The sequence below is a fragment of the Lepisosteus platostomus genome, chromosome 3, assembly GCF_059453375.1.
Source record: "Lepisosteus platostomus isolate fLepPlt1 chromosome 3, fLepPlt1.hap1, whole genome shotgun sequence".
Taxonomy (NCBI): domain Eukaryota; kingdom Metazoa; phylum Chordata; class Actinopteri; order Semionotiformes; family Lepisosteidae; genus Lepisosteus; species Lepisosteus platostomus.
Window position 1 is genome coordinate 11,500,219 of NC_142613.1, and position 13,253 is coordinate 11,513,471.

The 13,253-nt window shown below is 37.5% G+C and overlaps 1 protein-coding gene across 2 annotated transcripts in view; it reads right to left on the minus strand.

Moving 5' to 3' along the window:
- The window catches only part of loxl2a (lysyl oxidase-like 2a), a 67,139-nt gene that overhangs the window by 39,239 nt on the left and 14,647 nt on the right, over positions 1-13,253 (minus strand). The window lies entirely within an intron of this gene.

A 13,253-nucleotide genomic window follows, 5' to 3' on the forward strand; every position in this document is an offset into this window, starting at 1 on the left:
ATTCTGCGTTTTCCATTGGCTCAGCAGCCAGCTGGGGAGATCTTGTGTAACATTTAATGAACAATCTGTTTTTTTTAAGAATTCAGCATGAACGTGAGGCAAACCTTGTCTCACCAGTGACTCATGCAGTATATCACAGCCCCTTTAAGATGATTTTTCCCCTAGCTACCAGACATGCTTTATTCCTCTTCTAAACATTCTGGCTGTACAGTTCACGTTCTGGCTGCACGTGAGACTTCTGAGGAAGAGTCTGCTGCAGACGTAACATCTGCGCCGATCTTTTCCTCTCCAAAGGGAAAAGATTGCGACTGCATAGGAGACAAACCTGCAGCTGTAAAACCTATTATAATACGGATAGCTCTCAAAGGGGCAGAGGTACAAGATGAGCTGACAAACCCCCTCACCAACACACACTAAAACGAAATCCAGAAGGACCTACAGGAGCAAGTGGTAACACACTTAAACATTTCAGCGGAAATGTCAAGCATAACCATTTTGTGATCTAAGTATTCACACCGTGCAACGAACAATTCAAGTTATTCACACTATACCCCGAAACGTCAGGAAATTCACTGTATATACTTTCTTAATTTTCAGTAGATGTCTTTGCAAGTTTCATTGCAAGGACTGATAGGTTTATTTCACAGCAACTGTGTTACTGAGAGAATTGTATTAGTAGGGGAGGGCCTGAATGTTACAATTTTGCAAGGAGATTTAACTTCACTCTTGCCATTTTCCCTTCACTCAGACTATGATTTCATTATATGATTGATGTCTCATGGAAAGAGAACTTTATCAGCATAACACAGGCTTATTGCTTTAGCTTTCTGTGGAACACTGACTTTTCCTCCACATTCACACTTTTCGGAAGCCTTTTTGTTTATTGACAGTGATTTTCAAAACATTTTTAGCTTCCTGAGGAAACGATACTCTCAATCTGTGAAAGAAACTACAGTAATAATGTGAAAATCTGCAATTTATGGAAGAAAAGGAAGAATGTAATATTCCTCCTCTGTAAACATAGTTTAGGAAAATGAATGCAATTTATTTGTTGTTAGAAAGGTTGGAGCATGTATTTCCACAGGCGTAAAAATCTTTTAATTTGGTTTTCAAATTTGTATGGCAATTAAAGAAACATGCAGTCAGGCAAAATGCTTGCTTTTATATTCTTTTACTATTGCCTTGTCTGTTTTACTACATTTTACCATGCACAGTACATCACAATTCTCATCTTAACCTTTCTCAGAAATCGTCAGTTCCTCAAAAGACAATATCATATTTGCCAATGTACAGTTTTATATACAGTATGATGCCACTTGGTTTCCAGAACACACTTAAAAATAGGAAGCCGTCTTTATTGTTGCACAGGAACCTTACATTTTAATTAAGATGCAGGTAGGTTCAGGCAAAATTACTCTGCTAAAATGTTTTACAAGCAGAAGCACTGTGGATTTCATGTCAGGTTTTCAAAGACAGAACCCCACTGGTAATCTCACTGTGAACCACGTGGATACAGGTCTACTAAGTACTATACAATTATTCCTACGATATGAAGTGAACTGATAAAACAGAAGATACTGAGGAAACTATAGGAAAGTGGAAAACTGGGTAACTGGTAGAATACAAATAGGACTACAAAGAATAGAATCAAAGAAAAGGGAGACATCTGTATACATTAATTAGAATCGTAAAAACCCATATGATTAAATGGGTTGTGTTTTCTGGGTAGGAGTTATGACAGCACAGTGTATAGTAACTAACAGAGAAGAACAGCTGCAGGATTCTTTGACTCATTGGCAATCCATTGGTCAAGATAAAAAATATATTTGCAGAAGAGGAAAGGAAAACAACACACTGTATTTTCAGGTTTTACATGTTGGTTCTAATCAAATGAAAAAAAAAATCCAGTAAATTTCACTTGTTTATATAATCATAATAATGTGACGTGAAATAATCATGTAATGCGACAACTTTTTAACTGTACTATAAGTGTAGTAGAACATTACACGATTGTGCCCACAATTCAGATAGAGTAAAGAAAAATATAGAATAATTCTTGACTTTAATAATGCAGACTTTCATTACCATAGTTCCAAACTGTATTCGGTAAAAAATTATGTGCTACATCATAAACACAGCAGAATCATGAAGATGTCCATTTAACAAGATTTTTTGGGGGGAAAGACTCAGCTCTTCCTGCTGTTATCAATAATTCCCATCTGACCTTACCTTTCAATTGGTATAATCTCACAAATTCAGCAAATGGCACAGTATTACAGTATATTAGGCACTTCTTAAACCTACTGTAGCAAAAGCTGAGAAATATATGACATGAACCTGAAAAAGTGAAATATAATGAAAAAATCTGTGACTATTTCACAATATCATGGAAACAGACACATAATTGTTAAAGAATTTTAGGGTGAAATTCTTAAGAGATCTGTATAAAGCAGGACTTCTCTTGTAGTCTTACTTTTTTCCTAGGAAATGCCTGGAAGTCATCAAGGATCAATCCTACGAGTCAAGCTTGTGTGGGCTACCGCTTTTAGCACATGTAGAAACACACCACATAATCTTTCGCAATATGTATCACAAAAGTAAAGGAAAATAAGTGTAACTATCATCACATTGACAAAGATTTCATAATCTATCAGCAGCCATATCACCCTGCAACTCATAACTGGCAGCCCACTGAAGCTAAGCAGGTGTGAGCCTGGTCAGTACCTGGATGGGAGACCTCCTGGGAAAAACTAAGGTTGCTGCTGGAAGAGGCGTTAGTGGGGCCAGCAGGGCGCTCACCCTGCAGTCCATGTGGGTCCTAATGCCCCAGTATAGTGACGGGGACACTATACTGTAAACAGGCGCCGTCCTTCGGATGAGACGTAAAACCGAGGTCCTGACTCTCTGTGGTCATTAAAAATCCCAGGGCGTTTCTCGAAAAGAGTAGGGGTGTAACCCTGGCGTCCTGGCCAAATTTCCCATTGGCCCTTACCAATCATGGCCTCCTAATAATCCCCCTCTATGAATTGACTACATTACTCTGCTCTCCTCCCCACTGATAGCTGATGTGTGGTGCACTATGGCTGCCGTCGCATCAATCATGGCCTCCTAATAATCCCCCTCTATGAATTGACTACATTACTCTGCTCTCCTCCCCACTGATAGCTGATGTGTGGCGCACTATGGCTGCCGTCGCATCATCCAGGTGGATGCTGCACATTGGTGGTGGAGGGGAGTCCCCATTACCTGTACAGCGCTTTGAGTGGAGTATCCAGAAAAGCGCTATATAAGTGTAAGCAATTATTATTATAAGTGGATGGCAAAGCAAAAAGAAATATGCAGAGATTTAAAATTACAATGATTTAATAAAATCTGTAAATTTCAAACCTTGAACATTTAAAGAGGTAAACCAGAACTTTATGCTTTTAATTTTTCTACAGGACAGCTTGACAGCCGCCGATAAACAGACAAACTTCTTTATTCTTCACACACACACCTCAGTGAGAGATTAATGTAGTTACTCCATATCTTCAAGCATCTAGAGACTCATATGACTGCACTGTGTTTAACACGCGCTGGAAAGCACACAGAATTTAGAAAGCTCAGGTTGCTTTCTATTATGCTCTTGGTTAGGAATCCAGAAGTGAGTCTCACGGTCAGAAACATATTTAACCTTTGTGCTCCACAAAGCAGAAAGCTGACAGGGGTAACCCACATCGCTCTTGATTATGACCGCCAGCTGATTGATGGTCTGGACGTTTACTTTTGCTAATGCATTTAGCCGTAGGCAAATGGTTTATGTTCTACAGACTTTCCATGCATTCTTTTTCCTTTCCTCAACAGGAAATTTCACTTATGTTTGTTCTTGATGAAAACAAACTGAAAGCCCCAGGGTCTCAAGTGCATCAACAAGTGAAGGGACACATGTGACACAGTCCAGGAATCACAGGTGTGAACATGGGCGCTGTGGGCAAGATTCTCCAAGAACAGGCGTCTGAGTGCTTCAGAGACTGGCTGGGTTGCCATGCAATAGTGACGCCTTTGACAGAATCCAGGGTTACAGCATAGACGTAAGCAAATCAAAAATTGTCAATTCTACATTGGGGAGATTATATAAAGAAAGATAACTGGCATTCTAAACCTGAAAACAAAATAAAAACAGATTTAAAGAAGAAGCCCTCTTCACCTTCAAGACCTTCACTACAAAAATCTAGAGAAACATTTGAGCTTCCAAGGAACAGAACTGGATTAATTCTCCACTAGAAAAAAGAAAAATAACACAAAAACTATGTTCTTTTTTCAGGTGTGAAGAATATTTACCCACTTAAGCCATTTCAGGTCTTATAATCATTTTAGGGTTCAGAAGGACAAAATGTATTCTGTCCAGATCCTCCTCAGCTGTCTAACTGTCTAATTATGTTTACACATAATCAGCTCAATCTCTCCATGTAACACAGACAGAAAGCTTGGATTTTCAGAAGACTTCTTTTGTTGCACAACAGAAGAAAAAAAAAATAAAGGACCCAATTACTAGTTCTACAAATGAATTTAGATACATAACATAAGAACTGATGTTTCTGAAATCTGGAATTAGGAGGAACAGAAGGAAGAAGTATAGGACTGTCATAATTACAGGATATCAGAAGCATCAGCATCATACTGTACGCATTGTTAAATAAGTCTTGTGCTTCAGCTTGTATGCATTAATATATAGTAGCAAGAAAAATACAACTTACAGTAAACCATAGCCTCAAGGTGAAGGCTAAAGAACAGCTGCAGAAAGCATATCCTGTGTAATGACAGCAATTTCACAATGAATGGTATCCTTTAACCCTGCTAGTGCCACAAACAAATAATATATTCCAAGGCCCTAAGGCAAACAACAACATCAAATAATAGGTCAACATCATGTGTACCAGACTCCGTGGACCAGGAATATTGAATTCCGGTCCTGGAGTATATTTTCCTTGTCTAGTTTTCATTCCACCTGAACTTTTTTATAGAGCTATTTACTTCATAAGACCAGCTGTCAGCTCATAAATAGCTGGGCATGGTTAGAAATACATTAGCATTAACCCTGTACAAGGTTTCGGCCCTCCTCTCATTTCAATATACTATCTTATTGACCATTCATGTGGCAGTTAGGCCCTACAAAATCTAGTAAAGCTTATTGTTTGAGTATTTGATAATGTGCCTGCATGCCAATGTCTTAGTACTGTATTGTTAGACGTCCTAGAGTATAAAACAGCAACAATTAACAGCACAAGTTGAGGACAGAGTGTTCAGGGTGTTGTTTTCTCAATTTTAAACTCTAAAAGAAGCAGCAATTTCCAAAACCAATAACTTGAGCTCTGAAAAGTCTTTGAAAATAGCTAGGCCAATTAAGGATTTAATAAGATGAAGTGATTTCAAGCTCAGTAAAAAGCAGATGACAAATGAGTAATGTAGAACAAGGATTGAAATCCTCTGAAACCCTTTGTGGAATATGTGTAGTATATTATCTGTACATGTTGTATTGAATCCAAAAGTGCACAGGGGCACAGAGACAGAAGTTACCCTTATTACAAAGTCTTAAAATGTTTATTCAAGATGATCTTTTATGTTTAAATCTCTACAAAATTTGGCATTGAACCAAAGGATAAGCCTGTGAACTGGATTGTTTGATAGTCCACATACTTACCATACATCATTTGACCTGATAATGTCATTTGTACTTTCCTAGAAAACAGCAAATGTTATAAAACTAGTTGCTACCAGCTGGAAAACATCATCTTGATCACACTAATAGGAGTGGGATTATCATGAACAGAGGCTGGAAATGGAACATTGCCCCAAACATGCACAATTTCTAATGTACATAAACCTTTGAAAAACTTAAAAGAGACTTACTAATAGGAAATGATAAATCTAAAAACAGGTTTCCTGCTGTTTTGTAGGCTTTGTCTCCTGGGCAATAATGCATTACAAGATCTCAGTCTCATGCATTTCAGTCTTATTGATTGAAGCCTTGAAGGGAATACAAGAGACTTCTTACAAAGTATTGTCGGGAAGTGTACAAGGAAAAGAAGTTATTGATGCGACCTGGCCATTAAAGAATGAATGAGACGTAACTTGTTTTCCAAGCCCATACCCTCTGACAGTGTCATAAGTGTTCGGGATTACTTTATTAATGTTACTAACAATCTCTTAAAGAGTTAAAGAGTTTATCTTTATTACATTCTACCACTACAGCCTTATAAAATCAGGATATTTCCAATAAATAAATGCTAGAACTTAAAAACACGATTAGGAATGCTACTCACATGACACATGTAGGAATGGAAGCTCAGTAGACTATTCACATTTCTCTGATTAATAAAACCAGTGTCAGAACACACTTTCTATACATAAGGACAAGAAATGCTACAGTACCATGTATCCACAGTGCAATGACCACAACTTTAAAACTTGATGCTGCACCATTTTTGTCCCTCATACACTTACTTTATCATAATGTTTATAATTCATTATTCTGTTGGTCATATACAACATATGAAAATAATCTTTGCAAAAAGAAACCACAAAAAGCATGTTTATCACAAATAGCAACAAATCAGATTAATGGACAGGAAAAGGAGTAGGAAGTTAAGCTCATATCATTGGTGGGTGACTGAGAAACTGCATTAAGTTGATGAGTTCTGAGCTATCATATCCACTAGGCCCAGTCATAAGTAGATGCTGCTTGACTTGACATCATTAAATTATGTTTACTTAGCAGTTAGATGGTAAAAATGTAAACTAATGTTTAAGACTGTGGATTTTGTGGACATGTTGCCAAAGGTTGTTATTTTCCCATAACTCAGTGGAATATCAAAACAACAGTGTAGATGACACAATTTGTTAAGTGGTGTATTGAAAACACTAAACTAAAACAAAAAACATCGTACACAACCCAGAGAGCTACAGATTGGCTTTTCGGTGTTAGAAAATGATCCATTTTTGTTCAAAGACTGTAAGGGAATACCAAATATCTTTGTGACAAAATTCCTAATTATATTTCAATAATGTTCTTCTAATTCATCAAAATCTGTTAACATTACAATAAAGATACAGACTCTTGACAGTCTGGTGCGTCTCTGTAAACTTCATAGGCATGTAACATTTTACAAGTAAACAAGACAGACCATTGGGCCCAATGTAATTGTTTGGTTGCTAGAAAACTAACAATCCAAAAGCCTGATCAAGGATTTAGCTAATGAGTTTCCAAAATGCAACTGCATAGTTTCTTCAAGACACCAACACCTCTGGAGTCAAAGGGCTGACTCTAGAGCTGACTTATTTTTTGTCCCAAATATACTTTTCCTTGACCTCTAAGTGTATCCATGAACATCATCTTGACTTCTAGAATAGTATCCAAAATTGAAGGAAGTGCTGTGAATGTGGTCATCCAACACTCAAAATCAACGTTACAATCCCTGCTTATGCAAGGGACACAAGAAACCCACATACAGTACATGTACCTTATGCCTTCCACTTGTATTCACATTGGCACCCTACTCATTAAATAGTAGCAGTTTTGTGTCCTAGGATGCAGTTACAGTGATCATGCTGATAATTCCACATATTGTACAGCAGACTTGTAGGTTTCTTAGCCCAGGACACCTTGGTTGAATCATACCATCACACTATCACTTGAATCTACACCACCTCCTGACAATTGCTATACAGGCAGAAGGTCAAAGGTTGATGAATCTGGAGACCAAGACACTCTCATTCCTAAAAAGAATGGTCCCTCCAGGGCAGGGTGGCTAAGGTACATTGACAGTGAAGTTGCAGAAAGATAAAATTTGGAGTTTCTTGAGCTGTTCTTGGTCTATGAGCACATTTGAAAGATTTCAGCTTACAGAGCCCTCCAATGGAAAACTCAGTTACCCCAAATTATGTGAAGGTTTATCTGAATCCCTATATTAGGGGTGGGGTGTGGGCATTGCATATATTTTCCATTGCGAATTCTGAATTCATCCAAGACGATGTAAAAAAGACAGACATAAGCAGTGACTGACTATAACATGAGAAAAATAGTAAGCATTTAGCTGTAAATCATTTTTTATAATTTAGTCTGAGTGCAGGAGGAAGTCCTTTTGATTAAAAGAAACCTCACTCTCTTGTCTCACTAAAACAGGCTAGGCAATAGGATATTTCTGGGTTTTCCATTCTGACCAGGGTAAAGGTTAACAGCCATTGACCGAATGAGCAAGCATTCTCCCAGAGCAACAGAACAGAGAACGTATAGAAACCAAACTCCCAGAGAGAATGACCTTCCATCCCCTACAGTGTGTCATCCCTTGAAGTAAGACGCTTCCTCTCATGTTTGTTTATGAGGGAGTATGGGCATTTTTCCTGCATAGCAACTGAATCAGACACCAATAGACTGGCTGTTTGTGTGGCAAACCATTTTATTTTAAAGAGTTCTTCTTCCTCTGAACTCTTAGGTCATAGGACACTATGGTAAAATATACTATCATTTTCAAGACTTGCAAAACAGTCATGTAAACTGAGAGGCATTAAAAACACAACAAATGCTACCAGTTCAAATATGCATCTGCTTCATTTAATGTATATTTTAATGTATCTAAAGATATGTGCATTTCATGTGCTGAAAAACATTTTTTATGAGAAAGGTCTTACCCCATGAATAAGAATTACACAAACAATACTTAAAATATGATATTCACAGAATTCCATCAATACATTTTGGTGGATATAGTATCCTTTGTAGATTACATTGTTTATCGATTGAGAACACATCTTCATACAAATTATCAACATACAGTATTGAGTCTGCACATCATGTCCTTGTTATGTGAAATATATATTCTGTACATAGGTGGTATTTGACTCATCTATGCAAGTTACTGTACATGATTTGTTGTCATGGTAGTTGTTCTGTAACCTTTGGTCATAAAATAAAAAATAAAAAATATATATATACTACAAATGTGAAAAAGCTACATGTGTCATTTCCTTTGTTTGCTTGAGCACTGATCCACAAACCTTAACAATCTATTTACTGGCATAGTTAGGTTTTGAACACCCACCACAATTACCTAATTGTTTTAACATATTTTGATATGCTGTTCATAAAATCCTACTAAACCACCACCAATACCTTCTGTGTTCTAGATGAATGATTCACTGGTTTAAGTTACTTTACAGATATTGAACTGGAAAAAACACCTTCTTGTCTTTATTATTTGCTATAGTTCTCTGTGCCATTTTACAATTTAAGATGCAATTTTTATCAAAATTGAAACATCTGAGAGCCTTTAATGATTGATCTACTGTTGCTAATGACTGGTATAATTAACACTAACTTGTCTCGTTATGTTAACAGCTTGTTAACATTATTCCTTTCTTTTAATTAAGTGTTTCTGTGGAACAGTAGTTTAAGAGTCTTGGACAGGTCATAGTTGTAAAAAAAAGATTTTGTCCTTAATCTGCTTTAACAGATGATTACATAAAAAAATAAAATATCCCTAAATAGAAGAAACACTGATAAAACTAGAAGTTCTCGCTCTGAGCCAGGAAAGACATGGAAATGTAACGCACTCATAAACCATGGGGGAAAACTGACTCCTAAAAATTAAAATCTTAAATACTTCCTGCTCCTGTGCAGACACTTTATTAGACAAGCTGAGAAAATAAATTATTTTTTTTGGTATGTTTAACCAAGTGCAGAAAAGACAAACATATCATTTGTATGACTACATGGATGATTAAATTACTCCAGACTGAAGCAGGGGTATATCTACATAAAGCCATGCATTGATAGACCTGTGATCCAACCTGGTTAGTATGCTTGGAAATATGTCCTTCCAAAAATGTAGCTATTTCATGAATTCAGGAAAAGAGAGCCTTTCTTGTTCACCTCTCATGCTAACCTCAGTCTGGTTACAAAAGAATGCTATGTATGTGCTCTTTAGCAGGTCAACCTGTACTAAAAAGAAATTATCCACTCTGTATCCTGCTCCCTCAATACTTGAAAGCCTCAAATTAATAAGAGAAAATATTTACTGAACTCAGGAATGCAGCCATTTGAAATAACTGCTGTGAGACATAAATATTGATACAAATATAAACAGGGAAAATGAGGTTTAATATAGACACATTGTATATAATCTGACAAGGAAAAATATCTATGGCAGGGTCTGATCTGTGTCCTGAACCATTTTAAATCCGCAATTGAAATTTGAGATGGTTGAGATGCCTTTCACATCTGCTTTTAAAACATGTTCTCCTGTGGTGAAACTTTAGATTACAAATTTAGATGCTAAAAATTATATGTTTATACCCTCTTTGGGACATATTTTATCCTGCATTAGAATTGAAAAAATAGCTATATATTTAGATTTCCCCCTTTTACATTAAAATGAATGCAGCCTGTGAAAATAACTGTGGTCGTCATGTCTCCTCTCCCAGTAAGTCTTCATTTTTCCCGATTGGAGCCTCTTGGATGTTCATCAAGAAAGCAAACTGCTAAAGTAGGGGCCCCTTCCTTTGGGGACTCATAATGCTAAACTCTTTTTCAAAGAAGCACGTCACTGCAGTAGTTCCTTTATAATATGCTTAATACTCCCTGTGATATGAAGAGCATACCACCAGAGAACTATCACATCCACAAAGTGTGCTGAGCAATTCTTCATTTCGCCTTTACTTTCTTGCAGGACACTACATGTGTTTCTAAACTTCACAAATTGAAGCAAATTTGCAGTAGATCCTGAACTTATAGCTCATCAAAGAGGCTTTCTAGACTGAAGTCTCACCTTAAATTCATCTAAGACAACAGAATATTAAAATAGGTGTTTCTGGACCACTGCAATACATCTGCATAGCTTACTTCATACATACTGCAGTAAGAGTAAAACTGACTACAGGCTTCTTCATTTGCACAAGGTTTTACTTTACATGTTTTAAGAATGTTTCTTTTATTTGTTGCAACATTCTTGGTTTTGATAATCTTTGCTTAAACGAAAATAAAAATTTCAAAAAAGAATGTTTTCTGTTCGGAAAACATATTTAAGTATAAATCACATTATACTCTAGAGTGAAATGTTTATCACTGCTAAAGTTTAATGTATACTTTCATGATTAAACATTTTTTTTTATATTAGTGAACCATTTCTAAAAAAAAACATCTAATGTAATGTGGTCTGATAATTCTTAAACATTTTAGCACAGTTACATTTTTTTATATATCATAAACTATTCCAGGGCTATATAAGACTAACTTCCTTGATGGATTATGTACAGTATAGGCTGTTGAATTACTTCCATATGTTACCTTAGCCCCAAAGTCTGAATAATCATGATAAAAAAATAATGTAGGCAGGGGTTTTATAATCTCAGGGTTTCCCTATCCTCTACACTCAACAGACCACAGAACTCTGTTGTCATTAGTTCCATTAGACAGTAAGACAGTAAGGCAAGATATGCAGCTGTAATTCATCTTATTAAAATTCCCAGAACATGTGAGACATGTCTAACGTGGACAAGACTGGCAAATCTTGGTTTGTTTAAGCCATTAGGAAAGCCCACAGTTCACATGGGGAAATGGAAAAGCTGAGCTTCATGTTCTCACTAAATACCTTAGCTGTAGACATCAGTGGCTGCCCCATGTCTAGACTTAACCTTAAACTCTGTGTTTTTTAGCCTACCATAAAAGTCTCCCTGTTTTATCTACATCCAGCAGCATACATTTGAAATACACGAGTGTGCTGCTATATATACAGTTTAACCTCTCATTTAACTTTTTACCAAGTGTACAAGTGCTGCGATGTGCTCAAGACTTTCATTTCTGTTTTTTCGTATATTTCTCCTCTCCATGATAACTCACTATTGAAGCTTAATTAGCTTGAAAACCTCATTCAGAAACACTGGTAGATACCATGGGACTGGACTGTGCTGTCATTCAAGAATATGTGTTATTTATATAGTTTATATATAGTTTGTTACACATCACATTGTCCTGGGTCTTCTGATTAAATATACTAAAAGGACAAGAAAGGTTACACACAAGAAGAGAAGATCAGTTGGCTCATCATGTTTGGTGTCACGATCTTGATCCCTTCTCTTAAGGGCACCTGCCCCCTGTTCTGTCCCTCCTTATTTAAGCCTGGCACTCTAGCTATTCCTGGCTCAGCATTGGGAGATGGATGCCAGGAAGCTCGCCTACCAGCGGGTCCAAGAGAGACCCGACGGCATAGGCTTCATCACAGTGTTCTGCCCATCTGAGTCCAGGGCTCAGAGTGCCTGGCCTCATTACCCTGTTTTGATTCCCTGGCCCTGTTCCAGATCCCGTTCCGGATTTTTATCATGTTTTGTCTCGTCTTGGATGGTTCACCCGGTTTTGGACTTTGGACTGTGCCCCGGATTTCCCCCTTGGACTCTTTGAACTTGTTTGCCTTTGCCACGTCCCCCGAGTACCAGATCACCATCGTTAAGGCCCCCTGTCTGTCAACCGGTCCTGATCCTCGTTGTCTCCTCCCTGTTGTCCTTCTCCACTTACTTCCGGATTATACCATCTGCAAAGGGTCCTGAACTACGCTTCGCGGGAGCCTGGACCAGCTCCTGTTACAGAATGCTGAACCCAGAATAGCGAGAGTGCCAGGCTTAAATAAGGAGGGACAGAACAGGGGGCAGGTGCATGTAATCAACTAAAATACGAAAGAGCCGGAGCGCCCATAAGAGGAGGGATTACGATTGTGACATTTGGTAGTTGAGTTGAGATGCAAGGATCTCATCCAGTGGTTTCTTGAAGGAAGCCAAAGTATCGGCTTCAACAAGTATGGTAGATTGTTCCACTTTCCCACAACCCTGTGGGCAAAGATATGCCTCTTATTCTTGGTTTTAAAACTGAGATGTTGATCCAATATACCCCATAGAATGTAAATGTATCAGTATTTGACAACACTTTCAATTAAAAATCTATAAGGTATGAATCACTGCACTTTTCACAGAGCTGAGACTTTTTGATGTATCGTTCATTTCATTTTAGTGAAGCACTGCAGGGCTGCATTTCCATGGAATATCCCCTGCACCTCAGATCCAAGATAACTGCGGACAAAGTCTTCCACCACCCACGTGTCCTGTTCCAGTCTTTGGAACCTGTGCTTTTACTGTACTTGTTTTTAATGTTTAATTATCCAGATGGAAAAAAGAAAACAGCCCCCTTGCAAAGAAAGGAAAAGTGCTTAATGTAAAATTAGTAGCGAAGA